The sequence below is a fragment of the Grampus griseus genome, assembly GCF_964374135.1.
Source record: "Grampus griseus genome assembly, chromosome: 5".
Classification (NCBI taxonomy): Eukaryota; Metazoa; Chordata; class Mammalia; order Artiodactyla; family Delphinidae; genus Grampus; species Grampus griseus.
In genome coordinates this window covers 137,202,680-137,224,368 of record NC_138998.1, presented here as the reverse complement: position 1 = coordinate 137,224,368, position 21,689 = coordinate 137,202,680, and positions in this window count along the sequence as shown.

Here is a 21,689-nt window from a genome sequence, read left to right as displayed (position 1 = left end):
ACCAATGAGACAAACAGAAACGAAGCAGAAAAATCAATATAGTGCCCTTCACCCGATGGGCCCGGCAGGGGTTGTGCAAGCAAGGATTTCACCACCTGGAAGGAAGGTGACGTCCCCTGTACCCAGCTGATGGGGCCCAGGGAATTGGTGGGGATCTCTAAGCTGAGGCCCATGACCTGTCATGTTCCTCCACTACGTCTCTGATCTCTTAAGGTGGTCTGTACCCCTTTTAGAATGTAAAAATGTAAAACCAGCCTCATGGGGGTAAGGCGGAGGCATTTCTGGGAAGGAAGAAAGGGAAGGGGGCTTTGCAAGAGAAAGAAATGGGTTGTTAGTAGAATTAGGAAGAGTGACTCCAGAGTTCTGAAGTTTATTCCTTTAACGGCTTTAACTAAGGATCTATATTTTAAGATTTCAGTTCCTTGTTTTCTTCAGACATTTTTGATATGATAAAATAATTTGGTTGATAAGGCTTTTAGAGCCATCATAAATTTGAATTATTAAGTAGTTACCATGTTTACTGAGACTCTAGGGTAAGTTTAAGGTGACATTTAATGTACTGTTCTCTATAAAATAATTCATTTTCATGTTTCCCTTTTCAAATTTTCAACTCTTTGTTCATAAAGCTGTACTGTAATTAAGCATAAATGGAGAAAATCTGAGCCTGTAAATACTGTCTCATGAGAGGGCTGAATACGAATGCCAACTTAAAAAAAAGTCACTGCTTTAAAATCTAGAGAAATGATCTAGACAAAAGTTAGAATACATAACTAATTTTACACCATATTTAATGCTAATGTTAAAAGAACTATTGACTTATTTCTATTGAAATGACATTTAAATACCCTTATCACTCCCACTATAAGAGCTGGACATTCTCATTAGTGACATTCACTCATCTGTATCACTTATGACTGGGGACAGTCACACACCTAAAACCCTGACATTAAGCTCTCTGCATTGGGTCAGTGTTTGGAAGTGTGTAAGGTGAGAAGCTTTGGTTTTGTTCATGTCTGGGAAAGTTAATGCCTATCTTTCCATGTATCCTAAGGACTTGGACCCCTTACTCAATTTAGCATGTTCATCATAACATTCTAGATCTACCTGAATCAGATGCACTATGTTTTGCTCAGTGGTATAATATAGTGAATGAGAACATGCAGGCTTCTTAAATGACACATGTTCCTGCTTCTCCTTATGTCAATTCACTCAGCAGGTAGTAGATGCTCAATAAATACTGAATGAATGTCAGAAACAGATTGCAGAAGAAACAATATATATTACAAAGTCATTAAACCATAAATTTTACAAGGAAATTCCTATCTTGATCAAAAAAAAAAAAAAAAAACACTTAACAAAATGGTTGCTTAGTGGTGGATACTCAGGATGAGCAGGAATTTCAGGAGAAACTTGAGAAAAGTTAGGCAGTAAACATCCAGATACAGAGTCCATAACCCGACTGCGTTCCCAGGCATCTGGCTTGGCCCTCACAGGAAAAGATAATATAAGTCCCCCTGGAACCTCCATCCCCCCAGCCTCGAAGGCCAAGGTGATCACTGAACTCTGCAGCTTTAGGTATTGTTGAAATAAATTACCAGGCCCCAGGTGGAGATGCTCTGGACCCGGGGCTACCACGTCAGCAAACCGCAACATAACTTTGGTGGCCCCGTAAATGCTCTGCTTGACCAGAAACGCAGTGTCTCTGGCCAGCCACTCCCCAAATGCCAAGCCAACTCTGGGCTCTACACTCAAGTTCTTGTTTTTTATGTTTTATCCTGTAAACGCCTCCTGCCTTCTGCCGCATTTTGCCATTTTCCTAATGGAGACTGTCTGCTTCATGAAGGGTTAAGTAAAATTTGTTGGTATCACCTAAGCTGTCTTTAATCATTTTTTAACAGTACCTTTGGGGCCTGTTAAAGGAGGAGCTAAGACATATTAAAATGTTTTGAGTTTCTTGGAGCAAAAATCTATTCAAATCGTGCAGCACCAGACTGGAAATTGTTCTCAGGCCCCCACCCACTGTCCCCAGAGAAGAAAGATACATATAGAGAGAGTGCGGAGGCAAAGGCAGGAAATCACTGGTTGATTGTAGCGTGAGGCAGAGTTGGCTGTTTGCAATTGGTTGTCCTTAGCTTTTGATTTGGGAACTTTGAGGCGTTTACAGGCTTAGGTTCTGGTTTGCTTATGAAGCTGCCACGGCATCAGGCCACGTCAGACTAATGGCCTCTTTGTTGAATCAATTTAATGGGCCTAAACTGCCACATTTGGGCTTAGAAACCTATAAAAACTTAATTTTAGGACAGAGCTTTAAAAGAAATAGTTGGCCCCGAAACAGCCACACTTAGACTAATATGCAGTATGCCGGCTTATTTTTTTATTTTTTTAAATTTTTTTTGCTACTGGATATTTTAGTTTGCAGTGCACTAGGATGTAATTCAATTCAGTAGCGACCCAGTAGAATTAACTGTTTACACTACACAAAGTGTGAGTTCTGTCTTGGATGTATTTTGAGAGGCAGCCAGACAGTGTGGATTAGATTTTGGTGTGGATCAGATCTTGGCTTTGCCTTTCACTAGCCATGTGACCTTGGGCTAGGTGTTGACCCTCTCTGGGCCTCAGGTGTAACATGGCGATCATAACACCTACCTCAGCGGTGTTGTGAGGGTAAGTAGCCACCCTGTTGATTGATTGATGTATCCATCTTCTGTCTATGTATCTATCATCTATCTATCTACCTATCTATCACACAGTCTGTAGACCAGGCTACAGTGTTTTGGCACAATCTGCGCAGGAAATACAAATGCTGTCATTGACTACACTGCATCCAAAGATGATTCCATTTTATGCTTTTGTCTCTCTCTCTCTCTTTTTAATTGAAGGATAGTTGATTTACAGTGTTGTGCTAGTTTCAGGTGTGCAGCACAGTGATTCAGTTACACATATACATATATATTTTCAGACTACTTTCCCTTATAGTTTATTATAAAATATTGAGTACAGTTCCCTGTGCTATACTGTAGGTCCTTGTTAGTTATCTATTTTATATATAGGAGTGTGTATATGTTAATCCCAAACTCCTAATTTATCCCTCCCCTCCCCCACTTCCCCTTTGGTAACTGTAAATTTGTTTTCTATATCTGTGGGTCTTTATCTGTTTTGTGAATAAGCTTATTTATATCTTTTTTTTTTTTAAGATTCCACATATAAACAATATCATATGATATGTCTTTCTCTCTGATGCCGAAAACGGCCTCTAGGCACAAGTACCAAATCAAATCTTGCAGACAGAGTTTTGGGCGAAGAAGAAAAGAACAGCTTTATTGCTTTGCCAGGCAAAGGGGGACACAGTGGGATCACGCCCCTCAAAACTGTGTGTCCCACTTGGGAGAATTTGGTGAGGAGTTTTATAGCAATGGTTGAAGGGCGGGGTTGCTGATAAGATTGGAGTGTGTGCAAGGCCTGTACTCCTTTAATCTGGTCTCAAGTAATCTCTTGATGAGCTTCTCTAGTTCCTTTAATCTGAAGAATGCTACATCTTCCATTAGTTGGGGGTTTTAGTTTTGCAGAAGAGCTCAAAGATATTGTTATGTGCATCCCTTGAGGCAGAACCAGGACCTGCCCCAAGGCTGCACTACTGTTTCTTGACTGCTCCTCCCCTGTCTCTGCATTCCCTCCCTTCCCTGATTAGCAACTGTTCGAATCTGCCCTTTGGGACTCAGGGAAGGTCATGGAGGCTGGAGCCTGTTCCCTACAAACAAGGAATGGGGGACACGGGAAGGCTTCCATGCCCAGGAGCCCCGCAGGATTCTGCTCAGTTTCATCTTTCTTACTTACCTCACTTAGTATGATAATCTCTAGGTCCATCTGTGTTGCCAAAACATGGCATTATTTCATTCTTTTTTATGGCTAAGTAATATTCCATTGTATATATGTACCACATCTTCTTTATCCATTCCTCTGTTTATGGACATTTAGGTTGCTTCCATGTCCTGGCTATTGTAAATAGTGCTGCAATGAACGTTGGGTTGCACGTATCTTTTCGAATTATGGTTTTCTCTGGATATATGTCCAGCAGTCAGATTGCAGGATCGTACGGTAACTCTATTTTTAGTTTTTTAAGGAACCTCCATACTGTTCTCCATAGCGGCTGCACCAATTTACATTCCCACCAATGGTAGGAGGGTTCCTTTTTCTCCATACCCTCTCCAGCATTTATCTTTTGTAGACTTTATGATGACGGCCATTCTGGCCAGAGGGAGGTGATACCTCCTTGTGATTTTGTGCAAAGTAGGATTGTTTACTTCTCTAATTTGAGAACATCTTAGATGGATGGAAGTTTGAGAATCTAGTAGAACATGGTAAAAATGGAAAACTGAGAACAAACTGTAAGGTACTATTTTCTGGTCTTTGTTCTGTCCTACTGCTGTGTAACAGAGCAGAAATGACTTTTTAAAAGTTCAGTTTAATTGTATCGGACAGTGAAGTGAATCAACCTACTGTTTTAAGTAAGTGATTATGGCCTCCAAGCTGTGGGTAGCCACTTGTGCACACAGCCCGTTTCTTACTCTATTAAAATGGAACTCTGAAGTTCTGAGCCTCCCTTTACTGTAGTGGGAAGGATTGATGGGACAATGTTTGCTCAGAGCCGGGCTGGAGGAAATGCTTTTAACAAAGCCTGTTTCTTCCTTCTCTGAAGACCTTCTTTAAATTATGTAAATAGAAACTATTTTGATTTAAATAAAACTGCTGCTTGGTTAGCAATGAGGGATGTTTCTGGCAGCCCAAGGCAGACCATCGGGTAAAAATGAATTACAGTCCTGAAAGCCTTCCTCTTTGATAAGTACTTGATCAGGCTGATAACCTTCCAGAGAGAGGGTTCTCTCTCTTTTTCCTAAAGAACCAAATCTGACTAATGCACACTCAATTTAAAATGCCAAATGAATCCCTTACATTTAAAAGTTTTCTATCTACGATTTCAGACTTAAGATGGTGGATCAGAGCCCTGCAGCCATTCAGTCAGTAAAGCTGGAAATTCTGGGCAAGAGTTTTCCTTTCTAACTGGGACTCTTTCTGCAGGTCTCTCTCTTAAGTATCACCTTACAGGGAGGACCTTTCTGACCTCAGGCTAGGTTCCATTCTGAGCAAAGTGACCCAGGAAGGCTTCTGGCAGTGGGTGGTGGAACAGATGCTCAGGACCACTGGGGTGTTCCAAATACTAGCTCCTTTTCCTACAGGCAGATTCTTCATCCTGGCTTTTTCCCCAGATGGATGAGTGATGCCCACCGACAGGCCAACTTCCCACAGAGGTCTGGCTTCGGTTATGCAGCAACATCTTTCTTCTAGTTCCCGTCATGTCAGATCGTGAAAGCCAGGGAGACAGATCTGAACCCCGGCACTTCACTCAGTGCTCCATTCCTGGCTTCAGATGCTCCCCACCAAGTGTTACACAGAACCCACCATGATCCTGTTAATTTCACCCTTTGTGAGGTTCTCGCCTTTCTCGGGAGAATTAATGCAGATTTACACACAACACAAGGAACTGGGTGGGGTCTTAACAGTTGTCTCCTGAGCACACAGCAAGAGGCATGGAGGTCCGGGCTGGCCTGGAGGTGGTGGATCGGCAGTGAGGTGAGCAAACTCTCATTCTAGAAACATCTTTCTGACTACTGTGTGGAGAACAGATGAAGGGGGGAAGCTTGTTGCCATGAGGCCAGGTTAGAAGAGGGCTGTGAGGTAAGGGAAATGGAGATGCAAAGGAGCATTTCTGAGTCCATGTCGCGAGAGCAAGTTCTTTATTGTGGAGATTGGTAAGAAGAAACCTTCAATTGAGAAGTACCAGACCACATGACAGGTTACAAAACAACTGAAAATGGTGGTTAAAATAACCAAAATAGCTAAACGTGTGTGGAAATAACAAAGACTGCACAGGCTATTTATTTCTAGCTGGTGGCAGCAAGGAAGTTGGCCACCATCTCTTACTTCTCTTGAGCCCCCTTGCCTGACCCAACAGCTATAGAAGGACCACAGAACCATGACTGTAGATTCACCTTCTTGTCAAGCATGCACAGAATATTTACCTACATTGTACACATACTGGGCTAAAAGACAAGCCTCAACCAATTTCAAACGACTGGTAAATTGGAGTCCACATTTTCTGGCTACAATGCTATTACATGGGAAATCAATAGCAAAAAGGTAACTAGAAGAAAACCCATGTGACTGGAGTTGAAGAAACACAGTTATACATAATTTATGGATGTACAGGTCAAAGGTGGTGTCTTTGTCTGCTATAGTTTCCATCACAAAGTACCACAGATCAGGTGACTGAAACAACAAAATGTTACCCTTTCTCACATCTTTCTATTGGTTAGTTAGTTTTATCCAAATACACTGAATCTATTTTATTTTATTTACATAATTTTATGTGTCAACTTAACTGGGCTAAGGAATGCCTAGATAGCTGATAAAACATTACTTCTGAGTGTATCTGTGAGGGTGTTTCTGGAAGAGATTAGCATTGATTCAGTAGAGTGAGCCAGAGATTCGCCCTCACCAATGGGCAGGCATCATCCAATCCATTAACGGCCTGACCAGAACAAAAAGATAGAGGAAGGGCAAATTCTCTCTCTCTTCTTCAGCTGGGACATCCATCTCTCCTGCCCTCGGACCTCAGAACTTCTGGACTTCAGACTGAATTTTACCACAGGTTTTTCTGGTTTTTCAGCTTGCAGATGGCATATTGTAAGACTTCTCAGCCTCCAAAATTGTGAGCCAATTCCCATAATAGATTTCCTCTTATATGTCTGTATATATCCAATTGGTCCTGTTTTTCCAGAAAACCCTGAGTACGACACATATTATTTTGCTTGAGTTACCCAGAGTTGGTTTTGCTACTGACACTCCCAGAACGACAACTAACTTGAATTTTCATCTCTGCTCAACCACTTAATAGCCATATGACCCCATGTTAAGAACTTAACCTCGCTGAGATTTAAGTTTCTCATCTGCGCAAGAAGCATAATAATAAAAACAAGCAATGCAAAAAATGTTGAGAAGATTAAATTAGACAAAACATGTAAACGGAAATATCCATCCTTGAATCTCAAAAGGGAGCTATAGCTCAATAGGGCAGAGGAATAATTATTATGTATCAGTAGAATGAGCACCACGATTCTAAGCTAGATTTTATGCTGAATATCAACAAGAATAGCTGACTACACTTCCCTTCAGAATTGCCAGAGAGGAGAGAACTTCTCCTGGCATAAATTCGAGGAATTCACAACGTCTTTTCCTGGAAGCTAGATGATATAACTCTCTTGCTATGACCTGACTCTCAAGAAGAACAAAGCAGTTAGTCATCGCTACTACTCCGTCAAGCTCCTGAATATATTTGAATAAATGGGAAAAAAGTCCTTACCTTACGCTACATACGTTGTCAGTTCTTTTTAAACTTTCCCTTTGAGTGTCACTCTCAGGATGCCATCTTTGTTAGCTATTCTCTTTGTACTTGTCTCTTTTGTATCGGTTGTTAGAGTTGTTTGTATTAGTTGTTTATGTTTATAAAAACTTGATGGGAGGGTAATAATATGTTTCAGAATGTCAGAGTTTATTAATAGTATGATTCCTGTTGCTAGAACTGCTTTCTATACAATTGGAGTTACTTTTCTCATTAGTGTTGTCCCAGTGTTATTTCTAGCAGTTCCTTCTCTTTCATTTAAGAAAACAATAACAACAACAACAACAATTCATTTTCACACAGTTCTGGAGGCCAGAAGTCCAAGAACAAGGTGTTGGCAGGTTTGGTTTCTCCTGAGGCCCCTCTCCTAGGTTGGCAAATAGTTGCCTACTTTCTGTGTCTTCACCTGATCACCTCTTCATCTGTGCGTCTGTGTCCCAATCACCTGTTCTTAAAAGGACACCAGTTCTTATAAGGATTAAGTAACACACTAATGACTCTATTTTAACTCAGTTACCTCTTTACAGAATCTATCTCCAAATACTGTCACATTCTGTACTAGAGGTTAGGGTTTCAGCATATGAATTTTGAGGGGACACAATTCAGCCCAAAGAGATGACCAGAAATTCTTTGCCATTTCTCCCATCCAGAGGCAGGATCTGTGTCCCTTCCAATGAATCTGGGAGGTCTCTGTGGTTGTTTCGAGCAAGAAAATATGGCTGAAGTGGTGCTGGGCCAGTTTCCAGGTCTGAACCTTAGACTAGCAGTTTCCTTCCTCTTAGAGCACTCTCTCTGGGAACGCTTAGCCACCTTGAATTAGTCCAACCATCCTGAGACTACTGTGTGGCAGATGCCATGTGTGGACATACGAGCCAACAGTCTCACCTGAGCCTACCCTTCCCTCCCAAGATGCAAAACATGTATGGGGGGGCTGTCTTGGACCCTCCAGACCAGTCCATTTACCAGCTGAATACCACCAGTTACCTCAGTCAACACTGAGGGGAGCAAAAGAGCCACCCAGCTGAAAGTTGCCCAAATTCATGACCCACAAACTGGTGAGAGAAAATAAAATGATTGATGTTTTAAGCTGCTGTGCTTTTTTTTTTTTAATGCAGCAATAGATAACCAAGCAAAATGTCAAAGGAGAAATCATAATGGAAATTAGAAAATATTCACAACTGAACGACTAGGAATATACTAAATATTAAAACTTGGGGGATGCAGTTAAAGCAGAACTTAGAAGTATGTTCATAGTTTTAAATGCTCACATTGAGGGGAAAAAGGCTGAAAACAAATGAGTTAAATATTCATCTTAATATTACAAGAGAAAGAACAGCAAAATAAATAAACTTAGGATCCAAACTTGCAGATGAGATCTTCAAGAAATCAGTGGGACCCCGACACTGCCAGATTTTGTGTGTATGTGGGAGAGAGTCCACATATCTCGACAGATTTGCAAAGTTTCTCTGGGCTGGTCGCACAGATTTTTCTGACTTCTTTATTTAGTTTCCTTAATTGCTGCAGCCACTGTGGCTGTGGCTCTGGGGGTTACTTCTTTTACGTGTGTCTCTGTGTTTGCACTGTTTTTTATTTCTCTTTCTTGGAAAGAGATGATGACGATCTTAATATAATCATAAAAAGTAATGCAGGCAGCCTATGGTGCTGTTCATTTTGCTCAGGTCTGTCCCCTGGTATGGGTTCTCAAACCTGGCCCACTCTTGGTCACCATTACTACCCGTGTCCCTAAAAGGCCCTAATGGTACATCCTGGCCACATTGGTCCTCAAAGCCCATCTTCTTTTGGCTACCTGACTTTGGCTACCATCCTGACATTGAGTACCCCCCAGGATCTGGCCACTGTCCACCTTCAGAGTCCTCCATTCAGGACGCACCTGGACACATCATATACTTGCTAGTCTTTACTTCTTGTCCTGCCCTGCACATGGCCCATGAGTTCTTCCCACTACACACTATCTCTTGTGCACTGGTGAGTGGAAGGATGGGGGAACTCTAAACTCAGTTTGACCCAAGTTTAAATTATGGCCCTACATCTTACTTGTGTGTCACGCTGGGCACATGATCATACCTATTTCCAATTCCTCACATTGCTATTGTGAAGGAATATGAAAGGAACTGTTCCTCAAAAAGTTAAACATAGAGTTACCATATTAACCAGCAATTCCACTCCTAGGTATGTACCCAAGGGAAATGAAAAAGTATGTCCATACAGAGACATGAACATGAATGTTTATGGCAGCATTATTCATAAGAGTCAAAAGATGGAAACAACCCAAATGCCCATCAAAAGACAAATTGATAAAGGCCAATTGTGATGTATACATACAATGGAACATCATCGTTCAGTCATAAAAAGGAATGAAGTACAACATAGATGAACCCTGGAAATATTATGTCAAGTGAAAGAAGCCAGTCACAAAAGATCCCATATTGCATGATTTTTTTCATATGAAATGTCCGGAATAAGCAAGTCTATAGATAAGCAAGTTTACAGAGACAGAATGTAGATTAATGGTTGCTTATGACTGGTGGGACTGGAGGGATAATGGGGTGATAGATAGTGAGAACCAGGTTTTCTTGAGGTAATGTAAAAACAGTTGACCATTGAACAACATGGGGGTTGGGGTGCTGACCCTCTGTGGTCTTGAAAATCCGAATGTAATTTATAGTTGGCTCTCTGTATATGCGGTTACGCATATCTCTGGTTCCTCCACTATCCACAGGTTCAATTCCGTGGATTCAACTGACCAAGGATCACGTGGTACTATAGTATTTACTGTTGAAAAAACTCCGGGTATAATTGGACCTGCACAGTTCAAACTCATGTCGTTCAAGGTCAATTTTATTCTAAAAAAGAAGCCAGACACAAAAGGTCACATATTGTATGATTTCACTCATATGAAATGTCTAGAAGAGGCAAATCCATAAAGAAAGAGAGCAGATCAGTGGTTTCTAGGGGATGCGGGGGGAGGAGTGAATGGAGAGTCACTGTTTGATGAGAACTGGGTATTTTTCTGGGGTGATGAAAAAGACTTGAAACTAGAGAGAGGTGGTGGCTACGAAGCATTTAGTGAATGTACTCAATGCCACTGAATTGTAGACTCTAAAATGGCTAATTTATGTTATGTGAATTTCACCTCAACTGAAAAAAAAGATGAAAGGAATCAATGGTACATGATAAGTGGCAATGACTATTAACCACAGTTATTACTACCAGTGTCCTTTCTGCCCCATAACCAGCAGACCTGTTTTTTTGTTTTTCCATTTATTTTTATTTTTTTAATTGAAGTATAGTTGATTTTCAGGTGAACAGCAAAGTGATTCAGTTACACACACACACACACACACACACACACACACACACATATGTATGTATATGTTCTTTTTCAGATTCTTTTCCATTATAGCTTATTACAAGATATTGAATATAGTTCCCTGTGCTATACAGTAGGACCTTGTTTATCTACCAGCAGACTTATTTTAAGGGTCTCCCTCACTTCTGAAGGAGCCATAATGCATTATATCACATATATTAAAATGTACTCATTTCCCATCTTAAATGTTTCTTGAATGTAAAATAACCTGAGAAGATGTTTTTAAAAAATAACATTGCTTCCAAAATGAGCTGGCTACAAGTAGCTACTTTAATCTGTTGTGCATAGTTGAGAATTCTGTATTCTGGTAAATTGAGAAAATCTAGCTCACAAATTGTTTTAAAACATAGTGGAATTTGTACCTATTCGAAATTCAACAAGTAATGAATTGAGATAGCATTACAGTTTGTAGAGATTCAATGAAACAATTTGGATTTCATAATTTTCCTCTCTCATCTAGGCTTTCAAACATTTTCACAGGCCCCTCAAAAAGTTCTCAGCTAAAAGTTTAAGCCCAAGATACCTAGTGGATAAATCAGTCTGAGAGCCAGGTTCCATTCTGGTGTCTCTTCTGTACTATGCAAATAATCCTGACAGAGTCCAAGCCGTGTTTTGATGGGTGAGGCCAAATTAGGATGTCTATAGGTTTGGGAGGCTTGGCAGGTATTTCAGTGTGGGAGGAAGCTTGATTATGAAATAAGCATCATGAAGTAATGGTGTAGGATGAATATGAACAGCAAGATGAGGGTTTTAAAGCAGGATACTCTGAAGAGTCTCAGAGAATAAACGATCCTTGATACTATCTATTGAAGAGTGGGACAGCTTGATGTTTATTTAAGTGGATTTTTCTGGGAAGTTCCTGGAATCAACAATAAAAGCTAGTAACTTCTACTTTCCAGGGCACAGTGGGATGGTGCAGTCATGTGAGGGAGGGCTGCTGAACAGTGAAGCCACGTCTGCGTAGACAGGAACCTGTGTGGGTGTAGATGTTTCTGCTCCTGGAGATAATCTGAGGCTATGTCACGGAGCACTTTATATAATATTTGAAAGAATTTAAATTTTATTTGAATGAAAATGACAGAACCAGAGCTTGTATTGGAGGATGAACATGGCAGCAGATTGGAGTGGAGACAAGATCAAAGGCCAAGCAGCCGACAAGGTGGATAGTGAAATAGTTCGGGTGGGAGGCCATGAGAACTTCCTAGAGACACTGTAGCCTTTACTGTCCACGTTGTCATTCATCCAGAAAATATTCTACTGGGTGGCAGGCACTGCTCTCCACGCTGGGGCTCTTGGGGACAAGTACAGGCAAGGACCTGTTTTCGTGGTGCTTACAGAGACCTCCTGCAATGCATACGTGTAGGATGAGTGATGTCATGCCTTCTGAGTCCAAGACCCTGATTGCTTTACAGGTTAAAGTCTCACCAGCTTCAAATTCAAAGTCCTGGGTATTCGTTTCCTACAGCTAGTGTAACAGATTACTGCAAACTTAGTGGCTCAAAACAACACACGTTTATTCTTGTCCAGTACTGGAGGTCAGAAGATCTAAAATCCAGGTGTTGGCAGGGCTGCATTCCTAGTGGAGACTCTAGTGGAGAATCTGTTTCTTGGCCTTCTCCGGCTTCTACAGGTCATGCACATTCTTTGGCTAATGGTCCCTCTTCTGTCTTCAAGGCCTAGGGTCATAGCACAGCACCTTGAAATCTCTCTCTGACCTTGGCTTCCCTTGTGATAGGTCCTTCTCTGAGACAGAGACTCCTGCCTCGCTCTTATAAAGACTTTCGTGATTACCTTTAGGTTCCACCTGGATGATCCAGGATAATGTCCCCATCTCGAGGTCTTTAACTTAATCACATCTGTAAAAGTCCCTTTTGCCATGGAAGGCAACATTCATAGTTTTGGGGATTAGGGCTTGAACACCCTTGGGGAGCCATCGTTCTACCACCCATGCCCTCCAAGAATAGATCTCATCCTTCTTGAGTCTTCTCACTCCCTTGAGCCTTCTTCTCTACTTCCCAATGGAAGTTTCCACTCCAGCCAAGCTGGTGTTCTCACAGTCTTGGCCTCCAGATTTTCTTATAATGACCTTACCCCTTTCTTGACTTTTCCATGTTCTCATCATCTTTTAGGGCCTCTGGAAGCCCATCTCATCCAGGAATCCCTCTTCGACCATTGTAGCCCATCTCTCCCTCCTCTTCCTCAGATATCTCTCATTCATTGTAAACATAAGATCCTGTTAGCTCTTTTATGTCTCTGTCTTATCTCTTTTAGGGCAGAGACTGAGCCTCAGCCACTGCTGGTTTAATTAAATAAATTTCAGAGCAACGCATTATTTTACCTAGTGAGGAAAGAGCCATGAGGCATTCATGTGGTGTCAGTAACCAAATAAATGAAGACATACAGTGTGGAAATTGTGAGCAGTTTGTCCTTCATTGAACGGAATGAATGAGAACAAGGTGTGTCTGCCAATGGACTTGGTTCAGCTTTCAAAAAGAAACCCCTGGTCCCCGACTTTTGGGTCACTGAATTACTAGGGTGGGCTGTGGAATCTCACTCTTGGCTGTCTTTAGGAATAGGGTTACAGACTACCCCTCAAGGATGACCTGGGTGCAGCTGTGTTTACTTAGAAGCAGGGAGTGGACTGAATAACACTTTTGCTCTAGGAATGTATGTGAATCAGGTCCAGAGTGAGCATCACCGCACTACTTTCATTCCCCACTTCTCTTTCTCTTCCCAACTGTGACCTTTTGGGACTGATTTTGAACTACACACCTGATCGGGAAAAAAAATCTGAAAAAGAAGTTACCCGTAAGCACCCTGCTCAGTGGTATCCATCTATACTTCCCAGAACTAGATGCATCGGTCAGATAATAAATGCTAGCTGCTGTAACATTGTCTTACCATCATAAAGATCTGCTTTCCCTCCTCCACAGTCTGATGCAAGCTGGGCAGCTCTCCTGGGCTCTCCTCCAAGTGGTAGCCCAGGAATCCAGTCTCCTTATATCTTGTGAAGCCATCATCTTCACGCATGACCTCTAGGGTCATGATGGAAGAAGGGCATGCATCAGAGTTCGTGCAGGGAGCTTTAAGGCCAAGCCATAACTCCAAGACCTTCTGCCCACTTTCCATTGGCCAGAACCCAGTGAAATGGCCAACCTAACAACAAGGGAGGCCGGGAAATGCATCCTCCTTTGTGCCCAGGCTGAGGACATGCAACTATGAATATCTTGCCTCACCCACCTCTACTACAGCCTGTCCACACAGACCAAGCATCACCTGTGACTGCATCTGAATGTTTGATTAATATGACATTTTATCCCAATACTCACAGATGTCTAGCAGCAAGGAGACCAAATCTTCAGGTCACTGACTGGTGACGGTATTATATCAACACAGTTAGAGATGCTTCTGCAACTCTTGACAATGTGCTCAGCCTGTGCATGCAACCCAGAGGTAATTTCCTATAAATAATACTGCCTGGCAGAAGACCTAAATAGACATTTCTCCAAAGGACATACAGATGGCCAACAGACACATGAAAAGATGCTCAACATCTCTAATTATTAGAGAAATGCAAATCAACACCACAAATGAGGTATAACCCCACACTAGTCAGAATGGCCTTCATTAAATGTCTGTAAATAACAAATGCTAGAGAGGATGGGGAGAAAAGGGAACCCTCCCACCCTGTTGGTGGGAATGTGAATTGGTACAGCCACTATGGAGAACAGTATGGAGGTTCCTTAAAAAACTGAAAATAGAACTACCATATGATCCAAAAATCCCACTCCTGGGCATATACCCAGACAAAACTATAATTTGAAAAGATACATGCACCCCAGTGTTCACAGCAGCACTATTTACAATAGGCAAGACATGGAAGCAACCTAAATGTCCATCAAAATATGAATGGATAAAGAAGATGTGGTATGTATGTGTGTGTGTGTATATATATATATATATATATATATATATATATATATATATATATATAATGGAATATTACTCAGCCATAAAAAAGAATGAAATACTGCCATTTACAGCAACATGGATGGACCTAGAGATTATCAGACCTAGAGATTATCATACTAAGTGAAGTAAGTCAGACAGAGAGAGATTACATGTGGAATCTAAAATATGATACAAATGAACTTATATACAAAACAAAAGGAGACTCACAGATATAGAGAACAGACTTGTGGTTACTAAAAGGGAAGGGAGGGGAGAGATAATTTAGGAGTTTGGGATTAACATATACACACTACTATATATAAAATAGATAATCAAAAAGGGCCTACTGTATTGCACAGGGAACTATATTTAATACCTTGTAATAACCTGTAATGGAAAAGAATCTGAAAAATTCTATATAGATATCTATATCTATATATCACAATATAGATATCTATATCTATATCCATATCTGTATTGTGATTGGGGCTTTGTTTTGACTTTCTTTTCTTACAGTTTGAGAAAGAACCATGTTCCAGGTCATTTGGCTTCATGACAAATGAAACAAAAGTGGGGCTTTTCTACCTTAAACCTCAGCCAGCCTGTGTGTCCACACCTGCATATGGTCAGCAAGGCTGCCATGCCCTCAAGGTCAGGGGTGCCAGCCCTGTCTCCTGTGTCCACTGACTGGATGGGGAGGGGACTGGCAAAGACGACCCCTGGGGGGTTTTCCAGCCTGTTTTGACCTCCAGCTCTGGCCCCCCATCTCAGTCCTCAGCCCCTGCAAAGTAGCCACAGTTTCCTTCTGGGGAAACCTCCATCCAAGGGCAATTTTCTTTGCCACACACTCCTGGAAGGAAGGGAACCTGCTTTGCAAAGTCTGGTAGAATTTTTTACCATATAAAGGGTAGTAGAGTCAAAAATCCATACTTGTCTTCTGTCTCTAATTCCTTTGGAGTTTTAAATGCTTTACTACATCGCTCACATTCAGGGAGGGAATGCATGTGAAAATGTTTCCTAGCACAGTGCCTGACATGCAAAAAATGTGAATTGCTCTATTTATAAATGACCTTTCTGCCTGGTTCTAGTTTTCTTGATAATCTCACTGAGAGTATCCTTCCCACTGAAATGTGGATTCGTTTATCAACTTTCTGATCAGTTCTTTCCCCAGGAGAATGAGAGGCAGGCCTGTTGCCAGTGAGGACTGTGGTCCTACAGCCGCTCTCACTCCAGAATCCGGCCGGCTCCTAGATTCTTCTCCCACTGACGTCAGCATGACTGACCCCAAATTCCCAGTGACTTATTTCCCAACGCCTCCCACTTAGTACTCCCTGAAATAATATTCTGAGGCAGTCCAAGTCCAGGAGGCTTCCAGAATGTTCTTCAAATTAATCAATGAATACCATGAGAATGTGTGAGTAGGAGAACGTATCACGACACAGGCTAGCGGACGCTCTTCTCGACTGTGTGCTGTTCACACATCTGTTTCTGTGGCACAAAACAACATATTCTCTCTTCCACCCTTTACTGTCACAGCTCAGTGAAGATTCACCTATTGGAGAAAAAAAATAAAAGGAAACCAAGATGTCTTTGAACTTAACTGTTTTATGTGTTTTCTTAACATTTTGGTCTGGGACATCTGTCTTTGCTTAAAAGCACATCTATTTATATCAACAACTGTTTACATTGAGTCCTGGGAGACTGATTCACACAGATGTTGCATGACGTGGGTTTTTAATACAATTCACTTTGAAGAAATGTGGCATTCATTTCTAGCCCACTCCTTCCCCCAGTCAAGTTAAATCTTAGAAATTTTCAAACCTTAGATTTCTGTGTACACAACGTACATCCTTTTGTCTTTTATAACGCTCGACTCACATTATTGTGTGATGGATGGACGAATGAATGATTTTTGTATTACGAGGGCTGGAGGACGGTACTCCTGTGGGAGCTGGCTTGCTTAGAAGACTGGTAATGGGATTACTCATTTAAATAGAGACCAGCATGAAGGCTGGGAGCTGCATTTCCAGGGATGTTTATACAACCACTGCCTTGGCATGGAGCAGGGGGCCTGGGCAGATTGGAAGTGGGTAGGGAAGGCTGAGGCTGGCATTATGGAGTGCGACAATGCCAACGAATCAGACACTGATGGAGTTGCAGAAGGAAAGACCCAGGGTGAAACCGCCCTCCGCTGCATTTGAAAGTCATGCTCAGGCAGTGAGGTTTCTTGCACACAGCAGACTAAGTCTTCTGGTCTCCTCTCCATAGGGCTCTGCTGGCTTCAGGTGGGAGGGCTTCCTGCTTTCAGAGGCCCTGGGAAGTCTGCACTGCTTTTCAGGGAAGCAGATTCACTAACAGAATCCTGTTCTGTGTATTGTCTGTTTGATTCTTCTTCTTGCCGCCTTGTCTTTATCTTGTCCCATATGCATCCCATTCACCGGTGGCACACAGGAGATTTAATCCTATTCAACGCATCTTTGTCTTGTATTTGTGCCTAAAGAGAGTTCCTATTGATGGAGTATAATTTATGAAGCCATTTCTTCCTTATTCTGTGAAATGACCTATGGAGTCTATATGCACAAGGGCTTCTTTTCTTGGAGGATATTTTCAACTGAATCAAGCCCACTTAAAGTGAACTTAATTAGGATGGGGAACATGATTTCACAGAACCAGTGGGAGGAAATGGATAACTGGGACATCATCTTGAAAATAAACCTTTAAAAAATGATGAAAATAAATATTGTTTTTTTATTAATACATTTAAAGTAATAATTGCAACGTCAGCTTTCACCACACACTGAACAATTCCAGTAGTTCCTCAGTCGTGTTCTTTAACTTCAGGAAACTTATTATCCCAGGCAAGGTTTGAATTTCCACTTTGTCATCAGCTTGCATTGTTTTTGCACATTGTTTTCTGGTGGTTTCAGTATTTGTCTGTTATATATGAGACTGGTGTAGACACTGACACAATAGTCTGCAGTCAAGGCTGGTGTTGGGTGTGGAGGGATTTCAGTGTCATCTACTTCTCTAAGTTCATTAGAGAATATTTAAGGATTATGATTAATTTGGCTTTGCCCTGCAACATGGTCCTAATTCTAAGTTCAGGAGGAATACCCTGATTTTAAAAACGACCCCTCGTTGATACATGTTGGTGTTTATTGTGAACAAGGCACGTTATTCCCATTAATTCATCTGAGCCTCACAATGACTCAGTAATTTATGTGTGACTGCCCCGTTTTATAGATGCAAAAATCAGAGGCTCAGAGAGGTTGACTAATGCACCTGATGTCACACAGTGGATAATGGAGGAGATGATATCCACCCTAACTTCTCTACACAGTTCATCCAAGTCAACTGTGTTGGGTAAGGGTCAAATAGGTAAGGGTCAAATCTAACCACTGACAGTAACCAGCCTTCGCTTTTCCTCCTCCAGACCTCTGACCTGGACTAAAAGGAACCCCTCCCAATTCAGCTGAAAGGTAAGGCCAATGGTGGAAGCTGGTATAGGCCACGCACGCCTGAAACAGTACATAACTTAAATTCTATGTGCCTCTGTTATAATCCAGTCCAATTCTCGCACTGTCACGGAGCATCTATCTGTACTTCAGAGCATCAGAAACATATTCTCGCAAGGAATAACTTTCCAAGAACAACAGAAACCCTGCCTGGCAGTGATTGTCTCTACACACCATGTATATTTTGTTGCTGGATTCGAACTAGCTGACATCTCCTCTGACGAAGGCACTGCAGGAACATCACAGCTATGACAGTTTTCTGATGAACTTTCCAACAGTATTTTGCAGCGTCTTTGTTGCAAAGATCAGGCAGTCTGCAGCCGGGCACTGAGGACGATTTTTACTTGCTCTGACTGTGTTCTGTGAAAGACTCTGGTAAAAATGTCAAATCCTTCCTCGATGGTGAATGTACAATGTGGACTCTGCATGAGCAGGTGGGAGGGAGCGGAGTCACGGGGTGCTTGTTATGGCGGCCCCTGATTGGCTCCTGGGGTGCATGGCCCCGCCCATGGGGAGTGACGCTGAGTGAGGTAATGGTTCAGAGCAAGGAAATCAGGTCTCCAATACAAATTGGACTGTTGCAAGTGAGTTCTCCAAGCAGGTGAACCTAAAGGCCGGCCTGCAGAGATCTCGTGCTGGCCAAATTACTGTTCCCACCTTCGGTTTCCTCACTTCTAATGTAAAAAATAGCAACACCGGGATCCTGGAAGTATTCTAGAGTCAGGTGAGATTTATCTGGATAAAGGATGTGACAGTGTGCTGTTAGTGATAAAAAGCTGATTTCTAGGGAAGGGCTGGTGAGGAGTGATCACACTTTGCACAGAAAGTGATTTTTTTTTTTTAATTTAAGATTAGAACTTCTTTAATGATAATATCATGTTGCCATGTTCGAAGACACTCTTTTGGAAGAAGATATCTGGGCATACAAATCCGAAAGAAAATCAAAACCAGTACATTCCGACTTAGAGCTTCAAGGAAACAAAGCTTCTGTGAACCTGACAACTGAGAATTGAACTTCTGAGACTGACGCTAGACTGTATCCTAAATGACTCTAATAAACAACCCTCTCACCATCATAGTTACCAGAAGGGTAACTTATATGATATGTTTAAGTTTGAGGTACACTATCATCCCATTGCAAACACCTATTTAATGAACTAGATTCCAAGCGTTGTTAATCGTTCGTGTAGGGTGTATATTTGGATGTGATATATCTGCAATTAGGTTTAACTAAAACCACCCATTTAGAGCATGCTGAAGGCCAGGATTTAAAAACAGGAGCTGAATGATTAGAGTCATTAATGGGCGCTGATTATTTAGTTTATGAAGGCTTAAAAATAAATAAGGATCAGCAGGTTTCTCATTTCTAATGGAAACACAGAGGACAGAGCAAAGCTACTTTGGAGGGACCCCCTCATTATAAGACCGAGAATGGCTATCGTTCTGCATTTTCCTCCAAAACATCTTCATCAGGCTTCTGTGAGTCGATACTGTGTCCTGTGAGGGTTAGAGGAAAGCCCCGCTCCTGGGGCAGAACAAGGACAGCCAGTGGGGGCTGGAGTCAGCCTCCCCGGACCCCTGGGTGGAGCCTTCGAGCTGGGTCTGAACTGCACAGTGCTGGGTGGCAGCCCTCATTCCCTCAGAGGCCTCGTGGAACTAATTCTCCGTCATCTCTGGTCCTGTGGTTACTGCATGGATTTTTCTAAGGCCACTGTGAACCTATTGATGAAACTCCTGGCTCACCCACTGTCTATGACTCCCGGCCCTTAAGTAAACAGTTTAAGTACACGATGCTGCTGCTGTCTGTCTGAGACATGCTACATTCTTTTGCCTAGCTGGGGGGCTTAAAGAGCTTCAGATGACTTACTAAAAGACAATGGTGACTTTGAAAGCACGTGTGAGGCAATGAGATACGCAACCTGTACTGATACCCAAGGTGACCTCAGGAGTACAAAATCCATAGTTGTTCCCGGGTGGGGTGGAGGTAGAGTGGTGACAAGTTAAACTCATGCAGGGCTCCAGAGACTAATACCTATGGCTGCTACCCAGTGATAAAAGGGGAGATTTTTCTGGCCATGATTTTTTCCTAGGCTTGAACTGGACTGTATTCACAAAAATCCAGAATAAGTGGTGTGTGTGTGTGTGTGTGTGTGTGTGTGTGTGTGTGTGTGTCCTATTAGGCAACTAACCACAGACGAGGCTGAGTTTCTATTACTACGCTCTATGATGGAAATCATTTTAAACCATGTTCCCCAGGCTCGGAGTGTCATTTCAAGCTACGAGTAGGTTTATTGTGAGGTACACAATGGTGCCCGGATCAGCTCCCTGAGAATCAGCCTTCCCCTCCAGCATCTGAACTCGTGTCTTGCCCACCTAGAAATCCTGTTCTGTGTTTTGGGTACTACTGTTTACCCTTACTTCATAGTTTTACAAGTGCAGTAAATCTCATTCGAAAGTTTCACTCTAACTTTTTTGGTGGGAGAGTCGGGGAGTAGAGTTTGGATTGGTTTAGATTCACAAGAAAATGGTATGAATCTGTTCTGGATGTGTTTATGAAGTTGGTTAAATAGGATTTCATACCCATTATAAGACAAAAAGCAATCCCTTTAGAAAAGCTATAACACAGGGCTTCTCAGACTCATCAGTTCTGACATTTTGTGCTGGATTATTTTTCGTCATTGGGGGCTGTCCTATATGTTGTAGAATGTTGAGCATCAACCCTGACCTCCACCCACGAATGCCAGTACCACTCTTTCCTCCCCCCCACCCCAGGGTGACATTCAAAGCTGTTTCCAGGCATTGCCACATGTCCCCTGAGGGGGGTTGAGGGGCAAAATTGCCCTGGTTGAGAACCTCATATAACATGATTTATCAGGGTAGGGAAAATTCATTCTGCCCTTCTCCGTGTCTAAAATATCTTGAATTTTGTTTTTCTAAGGTTCTCAAGGAATTACTGAATCTCAGGATTGTTTATCCTCTTCAAGAAGATAAAGTCTTTTACTTTATTAAACACTTTTTTGGGTCACATTTTTGTTTTTCTATGCAATTTACCTCCCCGAATTTTAAGGTTTAGGAATGAAATTGTACATTAGCCATCCTCGCCCTAGGTAAATTAGGTCTACCTTCTACTTGACCTGAGATAAAAATATATCATTTCCCCTGGCTTTTCAACTCCTTTCTCCATTGACAAAATGTCTAATCATCCATAACTGTTGACATATATGGCGAGAAGTCTTAGCGGTAAAATTGGCTGCTTAATTTTTTTCCATTTCTCCTGTTGATCTCCTTCAAATCTATTTCTCCCCAGCCTTTGTGGTGTGTCAGATTCACGTGCTGCAAATTGTACCCATAGAAACATGTGGTATGTTTCCCCAAG